Source organism: Canis aureus, chromosome 35 (genome assembly GCF_053574225.1).
Source record: "Canis aureus isolate CA01 chromosome 35, VMU_Caureus_v.1.0, whole genome shotgun sequence".
NCBI lineage: Eukaryota > Metazoa > Chordata > Mammalia > Carnivora > Canidae > Canis > Canis aureus.
This window is the reverse complement of record NC_135645.1, coordinates 5,756,190-5,773,754: the sequence shown is the minus strand read 5'-3', so window position 1 is coordinate 5,773,754 and position 17,565 is coordinate 5,756,190. Positions and strand designations below refer to the sequence as shown.

At 38.9% G+C, this 17,565-nt stretch overlaps 1 protein-coding gene across 5 annotated transcripts in view; it reads right to left on the bottom strand.

Moving 5' to 3' along the window:
• The window catches only part of KPNA1 (karyopherin subunit alpha 1), a 70,630-nt gene extending 53,860 nt beyond the window's left edge, over nt 1-16,770 (bottom strand). Inside the window, exons 1-2 of one of the 5 annotated variants that reach the window (XM_077884427.1) lie at nt 16,613-16,756; nt 15,365-15,422 (exon numbers count right to left, since the gene is read on the bottom strand). The gene's annotated coding sequence lies outside the window, so the exon portion shown is untranslated. Of the gene's footprint in view, nt 1-15,364; nt 15,423-15,723; nt 15,747-16,240; nt 16,295-16,612 lie in introns of those variants that run through there. The other 4 variants (XM_077884428.1, XM_077884426.1, XM_077884425.1 and 1 more) reach the window with 4 other exon arrangements.
• Between the last annotated feature and the right edge of the window lie 795 nt (nt 16,771-17,565).

Genomic DNA, 17,565 nt, shown 5'->3' with positions numbered 1-17,565 from the left:
CTATAGGAGCAGAGTATTTTGTTACGGGTGAGGTTTTCCAGCAGCCTGAGGTTTTCTCAGCTGGTCTATTCTGACATGGAATCACCACCTTATAAAACAGAAAAAAATAATCTATTCCCGTGTTCCCAGCAGCTCTGCACTCAGGTAGGGTCTCTGTTCCACAACTGGGGACTGGACACAATGCAGTTCTCTGAACCCAGAACCTAGCCTCAGCAGCAAGCAGCTGGGGGTAAGATGAGAAAACTGATGTCCTGCTCCTCCCAAAAACACCTTCCCTCCAATTGGAAGCTCTTCATTTAATATGACCTAGAAGCATTTCCAGACACTTTAAACAGTTGTTTTTCAAGTTTTCCCCAATTTTACTAGGGAATGGGTCTATAGCACTCTTTGTGCTGTCAGGCTGGAATTCACAAAACAGTGATTTTTAAGATGATTTTACCGCAAGCAAATGAGAATCATTTGATTTATAATGTGCCATGCTGTAACATCTACATTACCTAAATGTCTTAACAAACATTCAAGGCAAGAAATTACTATTCTCATTCTTTACAGTTAAGGATTCAGGATGCTAAAAGAGGTTAAGTGACACTTAATACAACATACAGCAAGGATAGGAACCTAGGTTCCTGATTTTAAACCTGATGTTCTACTGTTATTGACTGAACTGTGCTCCCCCTCTACCAACTATATACTGAAGCCCTAACTTCCATAATGACTATATTTGGATACGGGGCCTTTAAGGAGGTAATTAAGGTTAAATGAGGTCATAAGAGTGGGGTCCTAATCCAGTATGGACTAGTGTCCTTACAAGAAGAGGAAGAGACACAAGAGAGCTCTTTCTCCAACCCACCCCCTATGTACACACAAAAAAAGATTACAGCGAGAAGATGGTCATCCCCATGTCAGGAAGAGAAGCCCTACCAGAAACCAACCCTGTTGGCACCTTGATCACGGATTTCTAGCCTCCAGAACTGGGATAAAATGAATTTCTGTTGTTTAAGACGCCCAATCTGTATTTTTTATGGTGGCCCAAGCAGACTAATATATACACCCAGTGGTATTTTGTCAGATTGAGCTTTATCAGACTGAAAGGCAGAGGCAATACAGATAAGAATCTGCAAATAATTCTAAAGGAACCATTTAACACTGCTGAGAAATGATCTAGAGAAAAAAGCTGCATTCCTGAAGCAAGTAGCATTTTGGTTCTGAAATATCACAATATAGCATAATAATAGGCAGTGCTAAAATGATGACCCAAGTTCAAGAATCAGAAGCTTTAGGTCAAAGAAAGGAGAAAGCCTGTAGGATACAGGACAAGACCTGGATAAAGATTAACAATACCAAAAACCAATTAGACTTCAGTAATTGGAAGCCTGTACTCAACATGGAGCTGGAAGGGCACACAATTAAGGAAAGGCAATGTTAGGAATACACATTTACAGGGAGAAAAAATAAATGATAAAAATGGAGTAAAAGGTAAAATGAATGACTGAGGAATGGGGTTGAAGAGTAAAAAGGAGACCTTTGTACACTTCTTGAAAGGCCTGTAAGTTTGAAATTAAAGCAAAAAAATTTAAATATGAAAAAGAATCTAAAAGGAAAAAATGTTCATACAAAACTGTTATCCACTTGCTTCTTTTTATTAAAGTAACATAAGCAGCAAGTCCGGAGAAGAGGCTGGCCTTAAAGCTCTGTTTTCAAATTTACTTCCTAGCACCATGATATAGAAATACGAAAGTTCTGGGAGTCTTGGTTTCCTCAATTGCACAATGGGCATATTACCTTATAAGGTGAAGAGAAGTAAGATGAAAGCATACTCCCTCTGTCTAACCCATATATAGCTCACACCTGATATTTGTGTAATGAAGAAATGGCTATAAATAGCTCTAAAGGTTCAAAAAAAGATCTCTTCTGACTAAAGTGATGAGGTATAACTTTATAGAGAAGATGGTGTTTCAGCTATGTTGTGAAGAATAGAATTTCAGCAGTTAAGAGAGAAATACCCACAAGAGTACAAATTAAAGGACAAACATTAGAAAATACAACTGATGAAGAATAGCAGTTAAATCCTATCTGATTAGAGCAACTGCTCTTCAAAAGATAGACATGAGAAATGCCAGTGCCTGTTTTCTTTCTTTTTTGTTAAATTGTGGTATCTGAGAACTCAAATGACTCCATCTCTCAAACTAGTAATTTCTATCATCCATATAGTACACTTGTGCCTTTGAAATAGTCTTCCCTTTTAAATAATAAAAAGGCTCACATTAAAAAAACAAAAAACAAAAAACAAAAACAAAAAAAATAAAAAATAAAAAAATAAAAAAAATAACAAATAAAATAAAATTAAAAAACCCAAACAATATGGATGGGTATAAACAGATCAATGAAAATGTACCTTCTCCTAAAGGTAACCACCATCAAGTTCTCTGCATATCCTTTCAAAAATTGTTTATACAAGTATACATATACCCTTTTGGTTTTTATAGTATACTGATGGGAAATTATACACACAATTCTGCATGTTTGCTTCAATTCTGGACAATCTTCCATATAATGCCTATAGAGTTAAGTTATTTTTAATATAGTAATTTTTATACCATAAAGACCAGACTCTAAACATCACTGACAATTAAGCTTGTCTCCAATTTTCTATCACAAACAATGCTGTAACCAATATTCTCCTTCACGTATTTGCACATATTCTGCAATTATATCCAATCATGAATAAACAGTGGAACCTAAAGGTCTAAAGTATGTGCACTTAAAATTTTGATAGTCAAAACACCCTCTAAAATACTGCACCAAAGTACACCAGTGAATATGCATGCATCAGTTCCCCACCACTATTACTGTTAACACAAGATTGATTCAAACTTTTCCATACTTACAATATTCTATGTGAAAAAAATGTTTTTCATGAAAACTATTTTCGTAACACTAAGATGTTACATGTGCTTTTTCACTTTCAAAGTTTTTCAGAAGTTTCATGATGTGATGACATCATTACTATGATGCCTAAGAGAATGTGTGCTATTTATTTCTGAGTGTTAGTTTTTTAATTTCTAATACAGTAAATAACAGATATAAAACAACAACATAAAAAGTTCCTTGGGGTCCTCAATAAGTTAAGAGTGTAAAGAAGTTCCCAGGCCAAAAAATTTAAGAACACTTAAACCAATCTTTTTTGTCTTAAGAAAAAAATAGTCATTGGATATTCAGATAACATTCTAATCATAGATTAAGGAAACTCAACATTTTTACAATACTGTCTTCCTGGTCAAGAATTAAATATATATTTCCATTTATCTTTTTTGTTGCAATCACAGATGTGAAATTTTCTTCCATCATATTCTAACTGGCTACTGTCTATATGTGAAAAAATTACTCATTACTATACATATATTAATTTTTTAAGCCAGCCAAAGAATTAAGTCTTTCAGCTGACACTCCAGATATTTAACATCTCTAAAAAATTCTAACTTTTGCCTCCTCCATTCTAATGCTTGTATTAAATTTCACTTCTTGTTTTAAAATATTGGACTAGTACTTCCAGGACAAAGTTGCAATGTTAAGCAACTAAGGTTATAGCAGGCATTTTTATCTCATTTCTGGTCTTGATCCAGGTCTAGTGTTTTGTTACTAAACATGATACTGGGGTATTTTTTTTAAGCCAGGTTTACTGAGGTATTATTTATAATTTACACACACAGTAAACTTAGCATTTAAGTAAACACCATTACAAATAGAGAACATTTTTTTTTAACCAAGAAAAGTTCTTTGAGGTCTTTTCTAGTAAATCCACTCTGTCCCCAAACTTCAGGCACTCAATGATTTATTTTCTGTCCCTACAGTTTTGCATTTTCCAGAATGTAAAATAAATGGAACTATCCAGTATGTAACCTGCTTCTTTCAGTCAGTATTAACTAATCTGAGATTCATCAATGTTGTTTCATCCATCAGTAATTCATATTCCTTCTAATGCTGAACTGTATCCCACATTTTTTCTGTTCACCAGATGACAGACATTGGAGTTGTTTGCAGTTTTTGGTGAGGACGAATAGGCCACTATATAAACATTCACATATGGATTTTTAAGATTTTATTTATTTATTCATGAGAGACACACAGAGAGAGGCAGAGACACAGGCAGAGGGAGAAGCAGGCTCCATGCAGGGAGCCCGACGTGGGACTCCATCCCGGGTCTCCAGTATTAGGCCCTGGGCTGAAGGTGGCGCTAAACCACTGAGCCACCGAGCTGCCCCATATATGGGTTTTGTATGAACAAGTATTTTCATTCTTCTTGGGCAAAAACCTAGGATGACACTGTTGGGTCATATGGTAAGAATATGTTTAACTATATAAGATCGTCAAACAGTTTTTCAAAGTGGCTGTACCATCATGCAGTCCTACCAGCAATCTACGAGCTCCAGTTGTGTTGCAGTACTGTTTTGAGATACTTTAAAAAAAATAACATCTAAGTACCAGCTATTCATATCTATTTTACTAGTTTTTAAAACCCGAAATATGTGGATTTTATCAAATGACTTTTTGGCAGTTATTAAAATGGTCCACTTTATCTACTTTAATATGGCGAGATATTAATAGATTTCTTAATATTGAATGATTCTTGGAATAAACAGTCATTGTGCTTCATCCTTTTAAACTTTATATTAACATTTTCTTTAAAATTTCTACACACGTTAATATTTTCTTAAAAATTTCTACACCACTAAATCAAAATCACAATGATAGATTACCTAACACCTGCCATAATAGCTAGTACCAGGAAGACAAGAAACAAGTGTTGTCTTGAGAAGATGTGAGGAAAAAGGAACCCTTATGCGCTGTTGGTGAAAATGCAAACTGGTGCAGCCACTGTAGAAAACAGTTTAGAGGTTCCTCAAAAAATTAAAAGAATCACCAAATAATCCAGTAATTCCACTACTGGGTATTTACCCAAAGGAAATGGAAACACTCATTCTAAAAAATACATGCACCCCTATTTTTATTGCAGCACTGTTTATAATAGCCAAGATATGGAAGGAACCTAAGTGTCCATTGATAGATGAATAGATAAAGAAGACGTGGTGTATATACATACAATGGAATATTACTCTGCCAACAAAAAAGAGAGGGAGACCTTGCCACTTACAACAACATGAATGGACCTAGAGGATATTATACTAAGTGAAAAAACTCACAGAAAGACAGTATGATTTCACTTATATGTGGAATCTAAAAAACAAACAAAACATAAAGCAAAACCAACCCATAAAGAACAAACTGGTGGTTAGCCAGAGGGGAAGGGGAGTGGAGAAATGGGCAAAAGAGGTGAAGGGGAGTGGGAGATACGACCTTCCAATTATGAAATGACTAAGTCACAGGGATGAAAGGTACAGCAACTTCTCAGGAATACAATCAACAGTATTTTAACAATGTTGTAAGGTGACAATATAGTAGCTACACTTGTGATAAGCATTGTACAGGTATAGTTATAGAATCACTAAGCTGTATACCTGAAACTAATGCAATATTGCGTCAGCTATACTTCAAATAAAAAAAAAACATAAAAATTTTTTTCCAGTATCCATAAATGAGATTGATTAGTTAATATAATACCCTCCCTCCCCACCTTTTGTGGGGGACAAGGATTTTATATCTGTTACATTGAGAACTTTTTGAAAAAACAGGTGGGTATGATTCCAATTATAGGAATCATAATTGGAATCAAAACCATGTAAACAGTTAAAAGATCAGTGGTTGTTGCCAGGGGTTTGTAGGATGGGAGGGATAAAGACAACAGCAGAAAAGATTTTTAGGGCATTTAGAAACTACTCTGTAGGATACTGTAATGGTGCATACCTGTCACCACACATGTATCAAAACACATATATGTATAACATGAAGAATGAATGTAAACTTAATGAAAACTATGGACTCTGGAATGCTAATGATATATCAGTATGGCATTATAACATTATAACAAATGTACCAATCTGATGCAAATGTTAATGGTGGGGAAGGTAGTGGGAACTCTACTTTCCATTCAATTCTGTTATGTATCTAAAATTGTTCTAAAAAATAAAGTCTATATTTAAAGATCTTAAATATTCATTCATTCATATTGATAACTGAGATTGGTTGGTTCCCCCTCTCTGTGAGTTAAATATCTGCCACAAGGGAGAGCTTTTTGAAAAACAGACACCTCAACTATCCTTCCAAAGAATTTGATTAATAAGTCTGAAGCATATACTAGGTCTCTGGTATTGTTTTTTTTTCTTCTTTCAAAGATTCCCAAATAAATTCTGATATGCATCTGCAATTGAAAAACACTATAGTAGAACAAAAGCTTTACTGGAAAATAATGCAAAATACAGCTGAAATGTAGGCTTAAGTTGGACTGAAAGAACCTTGATAACAAAGAAGTGAAACAAAATCTACAGAGGGATTATAAGAGGAATAGCAAAGTAATAGCATGAAAAATTCTGCTTATCTCAATAAAATATTTTTAGGATATTATCGCATAGACAATTAATTAAAAAACCTAGGTTACTGTCAACTTTTCAAAGTACCCTCTCAGGAACCAGAAGCCTTTAAAGTTAAAGCCATTATGCCTAATTTTCCATGTTTTCTAAGGAAAAAAAGCCAGGAAAGCAATAAAATTTGAAACCAGATGGAAAATCGGTGGTACAACAGAAAAGCATTCCACTCTTCCAAAATGAAATCTTCCACTTTCTCCTTCATGTCCATTTAATTATCAAATTTTCCTTGTTATTCTCTCCAAAGTGTTTGATTTTATCTGCTCCTGTCTATCCTCACTCCTACCAGTCTAGTCCACGTCCTTATAATCCTATACCCACATAAATACAAGAACTCTAACCCACCACCCTTCCTTAACATCAAGCTTTCTGCTTTTCAATTCATCCTTCACATAGCTCTCAGATTTATCTCCACACCTTTTTCACTGTATTACTTCAGTGCTTAAGGACCTAGAATGAATCATTAGCACATCTTAAATCAGATTTGAACTTCTTTGTTCTACAAGATCCCTTGGTCTTGATTGATTCAATACTCTTCATTCTATACCAATCTATACCCAACACACTGAATGTAGATCTTTTTATATTTTATTATATTCAAGATGGTAAGTATTTAGTGTGTGGAATCAATCCACTTAGTCAGTAAATCCCAAACACACACTAAAAGTTCTGAGTATTTAACATTCAAAATATTCTTTGTGAAACACTATAAAACATTCATATAGTTCACTTAACCATATAAAGTAAGTATAACTTTATTAGAAAATATGTATGGTATGTACTTAATATCAAAAAACCAAAACCATGAGAAAGTATGACTACAAAATAAGTTATGGATTTATAAATTTAAGCATAAATAAATTTAAATATGAAAGACAGTTCATTATAAATATTAATTATTCATGTTACCAACTTCTAACCAAGTGATAGGCCCTTTTAAAAGTTTTTAATAAAAATTAGAGAAGTAAAATTGAAAATACCCTAACTCAGGGGACACCTGGGTGGCTCAGTGGTTGAGCATCTGCCTTTGGCTCAGGTTGGGATCGCAAGGTATTGGATGGAGTCCTGCATCAGGCTCCCCATATGGAGCCTGCTTCTCCTTCTACCTACGTCTCTGCCTCTCATGAATAAGTAGTTAAATCTAAAAAGAAGGAAGAGAAGAGAAGAGAAGAGAAGAGAAGAGAAGAGAAGAGAAGAGAAGAGAAGAGAAGAGAAGAGAAGAGGAGAGAAGAGAAGAAAAAAGAAAAAGAAAAAGAAGAAAAAAAAAGGAAAAAGAAAAAGAAAATACCTATTCAGGGTACCTGGTGGCACAGTCGGTTAAGTGTCCAACTCTTGATTTCAGCTCAGGTCATGATTTTGTGGTCCTGGATGGATGGTGCCCCCTGGTCAGGCTCCCTGCTGAGCAGAGTCTGCTGTCTCTCTCTCTCTCTCTGCCCCTCCCCCTGCTTGTGTGCTCTCTTTTCATTTTTTTAAAAAATGAAGATATCCTACTCATTTTTTTCCTATAAAATAATTCAAATAGTTCCTTTATTTTAGTGACAACATTCTAGTGGGGTCAAAGTCTGAAAAATACTGCCCTAAATCTCTCCTACGAGAAGTCAATACTGCAAACGTGATTTGTTGTGCTCATCTCTAGTTATATATTACAGCTCTAACCCCATAAATCTAATAGAAATCCTTACTTTCTTTCATGTCCCAGCTTCAAACTTTCTTCCATTGAGAAGTTGACTATAACCTTTGACCCTGAATTCTGACCTCAGCTTCTAGTATCTACAGGGTCACAGCTTGTAATGTTCCCCAAAGACCTTCACAATAGCTAAACATTTAAAGGAAAATATTTACTAAAGATTTAGAAACCCGTACCTCAAGATTCAGTAATTCCACTTCCGGAATATACCCAAAGGAAATAAAATTAGTATGTATAAGACTGTTCACTGCAGTGTGATTGTTACAGTGAAAATTTGTAAACCTAAAAACTCCAAAATGAGGGCTTAAGTTATGGAAATTATAATATACTGAGAAATGAGAAACAATACTAACATATGAAAAATCTGGATGTTGGGAACAAAAACTCAACTTATATTATTCTCTATACCTTTAGAAATATTTCATAACTTAAAGTGGTATACAAAAATTTTAAGAACAAAGTATTATTCTTCTGTATCTTCCAAATTTTCTATAATAAGAATATACTATTTATATAATAAGTCTTTCAAAAGTAGAGCTGAAAGCATATATAGACACAGAAAGCTTCCCAGCCTATCTAAAATACTGAAAACAGTACATTTCTTTACTTTCAGCTAGAATTTTATCAACTCAATGTTCTATTTCATCAAGGATCTGATTAAAAACTTTAGATTTTTATGAAAAACTGCCTCTCCTTCCTTCTATGTAGCTGGATTTTTAAAATTTATTTTTAACTCTAATTTTTCTTTAAAGATGTATGTATGTATGTATGTATGTATGTATGTATGTATTTATTTATTTATTTATTTATGAGAGAGAACCTGAATGGTTCAGTCCATTAAGAGTCTGCCTTCTGTTCAGTCATGATCACAGGACCTGGAATCTGTCTGTGTTGGGCTCCCTGCTCAGCGGTGAGTCTGCTTTTCCTTCTCCCTCCATTCATGTTCTCTCTCTCTCTCAAATAAAAATCTTTTACAAGAGAGAGAGCACTGTGCGGGTGCAACAGCACAGGCGCATGCACGAGGGGGCGGGGGGTGGGTTGGAAGAGAGAGAGGTAAAAACTCCCTGTTGAGCGCAGAGCCCAAAGCAGGGCTCAAACATATGACCCTGAAAGATGAGAACCTGAGCCAAAATCAAGAGTCCCATCCTCCACCACCTGAGCCACCCAGGGGCCCCTTGAATTTTTTTGTTGTTGTTGTTAAATCTTTCCCAAAAATGGTGTAAAGAGTTCCTTCATATTAAAAAAGAAAAACTGGAAACTTGCCTTAATCCAATTCATATTCATTACTGAAATTAATAAGTTCTGTAATGTATCTATCACATGTACACTTATGAAGGTTTTCACATTTCAAATTAAGAAACTGCACATACAAGATGTACCTTTCTTCCCAAAACAGATTAACAACTCAAAGCTCAGAACTTTTAATTTTTTTAGGATTTTATTTTTAAGTAATCCCTATACCAAAATGGGGCTTGAACCCACAACCCCAAAATCAAAAGTCAAACATTCCACCAACCAAGCTGGTCAGGACCCCTCAGAAATTTTAATTTTTATCTTCAATACTAAGCATAGCACTGAGCATACAGTAGTCCCTCAAATGAACAGACCAGAAAGTAGTTTATGAACTAATGTAATATAGTGTGTCAACTATACTCAAATTTAAAAGAGTATATAAAGAAATAAAATGGTAATTTTGATAGATAAATCAACACTAAAATTATAACCTTTTTTCTTTTAAAGGAATGAACCACAGGAAAAAGAAGAGAATCACATATGATATGTCAAAACCTTGTTAGAAGCTGTAAAACAGATGGTCAAACGACATTAAACTAGCAAAGTGGATAACTCTAAAACCTGCAAAGAAGGTGATTCACACTGCCCACAAGCAGGAGGCTTCACAGGCATCTCTGAAGGTTGAGGGGAAAAAACTACAAGGTTAGCTGAAAGTCTACAAAACAGTCATCACAGCCAGACTTCCCCCCCCCCCCCACTGTTCAGAGCCAAGCAACCATCCCTCCTCCAACCCTATAGTTGTAGAGAGGCTTATTCTGAAAAAACCAAACCAGAGACTCCAAAATGGAGGTCTCCAATACAAGTGAGGATAGGAATGTATGCCACACAGAAAACAGGATTACATGAACACAATGAACAGTGAGAACCCCAGCTCCTTTTCTAAGATAGGTTCTCAAAATATAGCAGCCAAGTGTACATACCCTCCCCACAAGAGACTGGAGGCTCTTTCTCAAGGAAACTGACCAGCCCAAGAGAAAAGACCTAAGACCTATGAGTGTCCCCTCTTCCCATAAATGGTCACACCTTTAACAAGCCACACCTATAGACTTTTCAATTCAGTTTTTGGCACTTCACTCTTAAATATGAATGGACAGCCATATAAGGTTATAGCTGGGGAAAGCCACTATAGAGAAAAGACAGCAAAAAGAAACAAAAAAAAAAAGGAACTTAGAAGAAACAGAGCGGGGGGGGGAGGGGTGGTTAGGAAACAAAAAAACTATCATTAACATCTTCAGAAGGATTATAGTGTCTGAAAAACATAAATAAAGATACTATACCATAAAATGAGCTCTAAGAAACTTAAAATGTGAAAGAAATTAAAAACTCAAAAGGTTAGAAGAATACCACTGAGGAAATTTCTTAGGAAGCAGAACAAAAAAGCCTAAGTGATGGAAAATGAGTGGGAAAAGGAAAGAAAATTAAAAGAACAACCTATGAATTCCAATACCCAAATAATACAAATTGCAACAGAGAACAAAAAAGTTGATGAGGAAGAGATTATCAAGCAAGGCATCAAACATAAAGTACCCATTCAATGAAAGACACTACGGACAAAATTAAGAGAAAGACAACAGGCTTAGAAAAGATATTTTCCAAACCTAAAATCAACATTCAAATTTAACCTCCACAAGGAACTTCTGCAAACCAAAAAGACAGCAACCCAAAGAAAAGAAAAACTAAGGGCAAAACAATCTTCAAAAGGGAAAACCTGAATGGATCCAAGAGATGCTCAAACTCATTGTAATCAGAGAGTGTAAACTGAAACAATGAGATACCACTTTATACCCATCAGATTGGCAAAATATTAGAAAGCTGAATAAAACCAAGTACTGACAAAGATATGGGCAAACAAGAATCCTTCTGTAGTTCTAGTAGGCACACAAACTAGTTCTCTGATTCTATGCCCAGGAGTCCCACTCCTAGGTATATATCCCAGAGAATTTCTCACACAAGTCCATAATAAGGTACAAGTAAGAGTATATTTACCACAGTGTATTTGTGATGCCATAAAGGCAACTCAGCTGGGAAAGAAAAAAAAATGTGGTAGACAGATGTGTATTATGGGATTATACACAACTATATGTGCACACAACAAAACAGAAATGTCTCCAAAACAATCTAAAAAAAAAAAAAAAGCAAGAAACAGATAAACATCTATAATAAACTAAATACATACACACCACTATTCACAATGATTCAATGTTTCATATATAATCAAGAAATACATCAATTACAATGCAATGGATACCTGCTAAAAATGGGGAAATAGGGCTCAGAAATGAAAGGAAAATTTAAAGAACCCTGTATAGTCTGATGATAGTGCATCAAGAACTGAGAAGCATAGTTAAATTCAAAACTCTTTTAACCTAAGGTCCAAAATATAATTTTAGAAAATTTTTCCAAGAACTAAAGAATGTACGTTTCCAGCTTGTAAGCATCCATGGAATGCCATTAAAAGCAAAACAAAATAAAACACACACCAAACCCTAGATAGGTATATTATCATGAAATTTCGGGGGTTAAAAATAATAACTGAAAAGTTTCTAGAGACAGGGGGAAAGATGGGAGGGTCACAAAGAAGAATCAGAATGGTTTTGGACATCAACAGCAACAATGGAATGTAAGAAAACAAGCTACGACTTCCACACTTTTTAAGCCTACGATTTTATACCCAGCCAAATTATTGATAAAATGTTAAAACAGAATAGAGATTTATTTCAATCATGCACAATCTCAAAAAGTTTTTACTTCCCAGGTATCCTTGCTCAGGAGGCTAAGAAAATATGGGAAACAGGAGACCCAACAAAGGAGAGAGGCAAAGAGAATTTAAAGAGTGACATAGAAGTTCCAGAATAAAGGTACCAAGTAGGTCTAGAAAGTAACCAGTCCAGATTGCATTAAAAGGACAGGGAGTTCCAGAACAGCTATCTCAGGAAATGAAGGGAGGCGGGGAGAGAGGTATTATTAAATCCTGGGGAAAAAAACAAAGTGGTTAACATAAGAAATGACATCATAATATACTACATGGTTCAGCTCTGAATATTAACACAGTTATAATACTTTACACTCTGAATACTGACTTAATAAAGAACTATGTCAGTTATACTGGGAGGATGCGAGAGGCAGTGTGTATTCATGGAGGAAAGTCAATAGATAATGCCTGAAATTGCTATATCAGGAAAAAGCAATGGAAGCAAATTATTAATGTAAGAGTAAACAGCTTTAAAAAATAGAGTGTAAGGGCACTTGGGTGGCTCAATCAGTTAAGCATCCAACTCTTGATCTCAGCTCAGGTCTTGATCTCAGAGTCACAAGTTCAAGCCCTGCATACGACTCCACACTGGGCGTTAAGCCTACTAAAAAAAAAAAAAAAAAAAAAAAAAAGGTAGCCTCTAAAAATGCAAGGCTAGGACAGAGACAACTGTTTTTTATATATAGCATTCTAATTTAAAAATTGTATTTTTTAATGGCTTATAAAGCAAGGAACTTAGTCTTTCTTCAGCTTTTAGTAAATTAGATCTTCACAGTTATTTCATGATGCTAAAAGAACATCTAGTTTGTTCTGCTTAGGAGACTGAACTGCAAACCAAGACAAAATCAAGCTTCAATGGTTGATGTGAACATAGTACAAACAGCCCTGTACGAATTCCAGCTCTATCACCTATCATGTGAAGTAGGGCGAGTTACCTAACCACTCTGTACATGTAACCACCTCTTCAAAGTGGTTTTGCAAGGATACTTAAGTAAAAACACTTAATGTAGTGCCTGATCCATCAATAGACGTTAGTCCCTCCTGCCTTTCTGTTCCCTAGCTACAAGCCCCCACTCTGGCCCCAAGCTGCCTTGCTGGTCAGAATACAGAGACTCATGGACAACTCAGCACATATCCCTCCTCATGCTGGAAAATCAATCACGATGAGTAAGCAGACTTATCTTTGTATATGAAGGGCAGCATTATTCTTGTTATGTGAAGAAGATTATCCCCATTATCCACGTTCTGGATTATTGCCTGCTTTCAAGAACTGTCCTAATTAATCTACTACACTAGGTCAGAAACATTTTATCACTTCAATCTGTGTTTTGTGGGCTTGTTAACATCTTAAACACACACACACACACACACTCTCTCACACACACACACACACACACACACACACGCCAGAACTGCATGTTCTATCAGTCTTCATTCCTGCTCTTTCAATTCAGGGCCTCAAAATTTTCTAATGCAGGCCCTATCTGGCCCCCCGTTGGCCTGGGGCCACCTCCTGCTTACTGCAGCAAGAACAGAACGAAATCAGCCCCAATCAGCTAATTGAATTGTTTACCATTTCCAACATTTTCTTCCATTATTATGGCTGAATTCACAATACCTGCAGAGTATGGTGATCTTAAAACAAAGACTTTGGGTAAAAGGGAATTGCCTTTATCACTAGGTCAGTCACTTTTACTTGTATGGTCCAAAGTCTTAATTGATTTTATACAAAGTATTCATATGTACTTCTAAAAACAATCTGACAGACTTAAAAACACAAACATCATAAACCAAGATAACCACTAATTTAGCAAACATAGGCTAAAACAATGGCGCTAAAAAGATAGAATCCCTAATCTCAAATATAAGGGAAAAAAGTAGAAACGAAATTGAGAGCAACAGAAAACAAAGAAAATAGTCCCGGAAACAAATGAGAGAAATTCCAAGCTATCTGGTATAGTATATAACATAGCTGAGGCTAAGGAAAATCACAAATATTGGACACAGCTCTGAACCTCCGGACAGCCAAAGTGTAAAGAGCAACAGGATGGCTTACAAAACACAAACGACCTAATGAAAGCCCTCATTTGTTTTTTTGTTTTGTTTTGTTTTTTTTAAAGGTCTATCAATTTGTCTTAAAAAGAATTTGCCTCTAAAGTATTCATAAGGACCAGTAAATTAGAGTCTAGGATGGCCATGAAAATTCTCAAAAAAAAAAAAATTCTCTCCGTGTTCCAATCCTAGACAAAAATCAAAGCCTATAACATTAAACCACAGGTCTGTGAAGAGGGCCTAAAGTAACAAAATGCGAGTATACTGACTTCAGGTGAGGGGTTTACTTGTCATATAGTTTATTCTAGGTTTTTACAGGATGTATGTTCTGTTTCTCTACTGGACTGTAAACTTCTCAAGGCTCAGGTCTGGATTCCATTTGAATTCCCTTTGCTATTTACTAGAGTACATTACAGTTTCTGCTCAATTACAACGACTGATAAAATGCCATGCAACTCGTGTTTGTATTCCTTATTTTAGTCTTCCCCTCCTCACTGTCGATTCCATGACACAGTCAGGCGTGTTCAGTCTACATCTGCATCCCTGGTCTCAGAGCGCACACTCAGTAAGTGTTCACTCAATGAACATTAAATTTAACAAAAAACAGCGGATCCCCGGGTGGCTCGGCGGTTTGGTGCCTGCCTTCGGACTGGGGCGTGATCCTGGGGTGCCAGGATCGAGTCCCGCATCGGGCTTCCTGCATGGAGCCTGCTTCTTCATCTGCCTGTGTTTCTGCCCCTCCCTCCCTCTCATAAATAAATAAATAAATAAGTAAGTAAATAAATAAATAAATAAATAAATAAATAAATAAATAAATAAAATCTTTTTTTAAAATTTTAACAAAAAACACAACGAAGAAGTATGAAGGAGAGGAGAAATATTTTTTTTTTCTTGGAGAAATAATTCTTAAAATGGCAGTGCTCTTGAATTCTTAGGTTCCATCCAGTAAGAGCTGGATGACTTTAGGTTAAGTTCTTAACTTCTCTGGCCTTCAAAGTTTCATGTGTAGAATCGAAAAAAAAAAAAAAAATCAACACCTACTTCAGAGTTACTGTGGGGACTGCACGCTTTACTACACCAGAGGTATTCGGCGCAATACCTGGAAAAGAGATCAAATGTTCATCGCTTTCTCCCAAGTCCTCCGTCTCACAATCAGGTAGACATGGTGCCAACCCCCCCCCAAAGAATGCAGGATTTCGGTACAAATACAATAGACTTCATGATCCCTTTCCTTTGACAAGGTGCAAAATCCCATCTCCTCACGGGGGGGGGGGGGGGGGGGGGAGGCCTTCTGATCCATATCAAAAATATGACATAACACCCAGCACGAGTTAATGGTCAAGAATGAGCCTTGAAGCGACGAGAGAGGAGGGAGGGGGAGGGGGACGGGAATCACTTACTCATCTAGCGCTGAGACCCGGGGATTTAGAAGGAACGGCTTTTTGAAGGGGGGGGGAGGGGTAAAAAAAGAAAAAGATTGAGAAAGTTACAACTATTATTGATTAGCATGGTTTAGAAAATGGGACTTCAAAACGGCTCACGCTGTGAATCTAAACCTTAAAAAAAAAAATGCTCTGATTTGCCCCCCCGCACCCCCCCCCCGGAAAGTGGCACCTGAAACGCTTTGCCTTCGAGCTACAACGTCGCCCCGAGGCGACCTCCCCCCGACTCCGGCCACCCTCGGCCCCCTCAGCGGACACCTCGCGGCCCCCCGCCCCCCCGCCACGCGCTCGCCGCCGGCCAAGTTGTCAGGCCTCTCCTCACCACACGCCCGGCGGCCGCCTCAGGCCCCGGCGCCCCCACATCCGTGGGCCGCAGCCGTCCGCCCCCGCCGCCGCCCCGCGGCCTCCCGACGCCCCGCGCGCCTCGGGCTGCGACCCGCGAGTCGCCGACACGCTCCCTCCCGACGCCGCTCACAGGATCTCCACCCGCGGCGCTCGCCTCCTCTCCGCCCGCTGCCTCCCCGGCGCCCCGCAGTCCCCGCCGCCGCCGCCGCCCCGCCCCGACCGGCGTTCCCGATGGCGATCACACCAGCGCTCCCCACCCCCACCCCCGCTCCGCCGGCCGCGCCGCCGTCACACCAGCCGGGCCGTGACGTGACGCACGGACGCGCCGCGAGCCCCCGGGCCCAGGAACCCGAGCTGCGCCCGGCCGGCGCCCGCCCTCGCCCCCGCCCCCGCCCTCGCCCTCGCCCTCGCCCTCGCCCCGGGGCCTGTCCGGGTCCCGCCGCGGGCTGCCGGAGCCGCCGGCGAGAGGGGGAGGGGCCGGAGCCGCGGGCCCCGCACTCACCAGGCTCGAGGCAACCGACGCTGGCGTGAGCCGCTGGCTCGCTCGCCGCCCGCCGTACCGCTCCCGCGCGCACGCTCCCGCAGCCGGCCAGCGCCGGGGCTCACCAGGCCTCGCTCTCCGCCGCCGCGCACCCAGCAGCGAGACCCAGCTCAGCGGGCGTTCGCAGTGCGCCTGCGCGCGGGGGCCGGCCCGCACGCCTGCGCGCTTCCTGCGGGCGGCCCTGCTGCAGAGGCTGCCGGGAGATGTAGTTTTGCAGCGCCTTCCCTGCACCGCCCTCGCGGTTAGCAGGGACCTAAATAGTAAGCAGTCCGGGATGGGCGAGGTCCCGCTGGGGAGGAGGAGATTCGCGGTAAACGGGCAGAGAGGTCGGAGGATCGCGGGGGAGTGACCGTGGGACCGTGCTTGGGTTGAATTGCAAAGTCATGTCTGCAAATCTGTCTTCGCGGCTCTTCCTAGGTGGATCGAACCATGCCTCCCTCACCTGTTTATAACTAGCCTCTAACGTGGTGGCTTGGACCTAATACACGTTTATTAAATGAATGATGGAACAAAAGATGAATGGATAAAGAAGATGTGGTATATGAAAATATCAGTGAGGGTGACAAAACATGAGAGACCCCTAACTCTGGGAAGTGAACGAGGGGTGGTGGAAGGGGAGGTGGGTGGGGGGTTGGGGTGACTGGGTGATGGGCACTGAGGGGGGCACTTGGCGGGATGAGCACTGGATGTTATGCTACGTGTTGGCAAATTGAACTCCAATAAAAAAAATTTTTTTTAAATGATGGAATGAGTGAAGGCCAAGGGAGTATTGCAAAAGTGTTAAAAGTGGGGGCCTCGTGTCTAAGGCGTTCCCAGGCAGCACGTGTGAAGAAGACTCTGGGTATTCCTTTTTCTTTTTCTTTTTTTTTTTTCTTTCTTCTTTCTTTTTGTTCCTGTTGTTTGTTTTTTTGTTT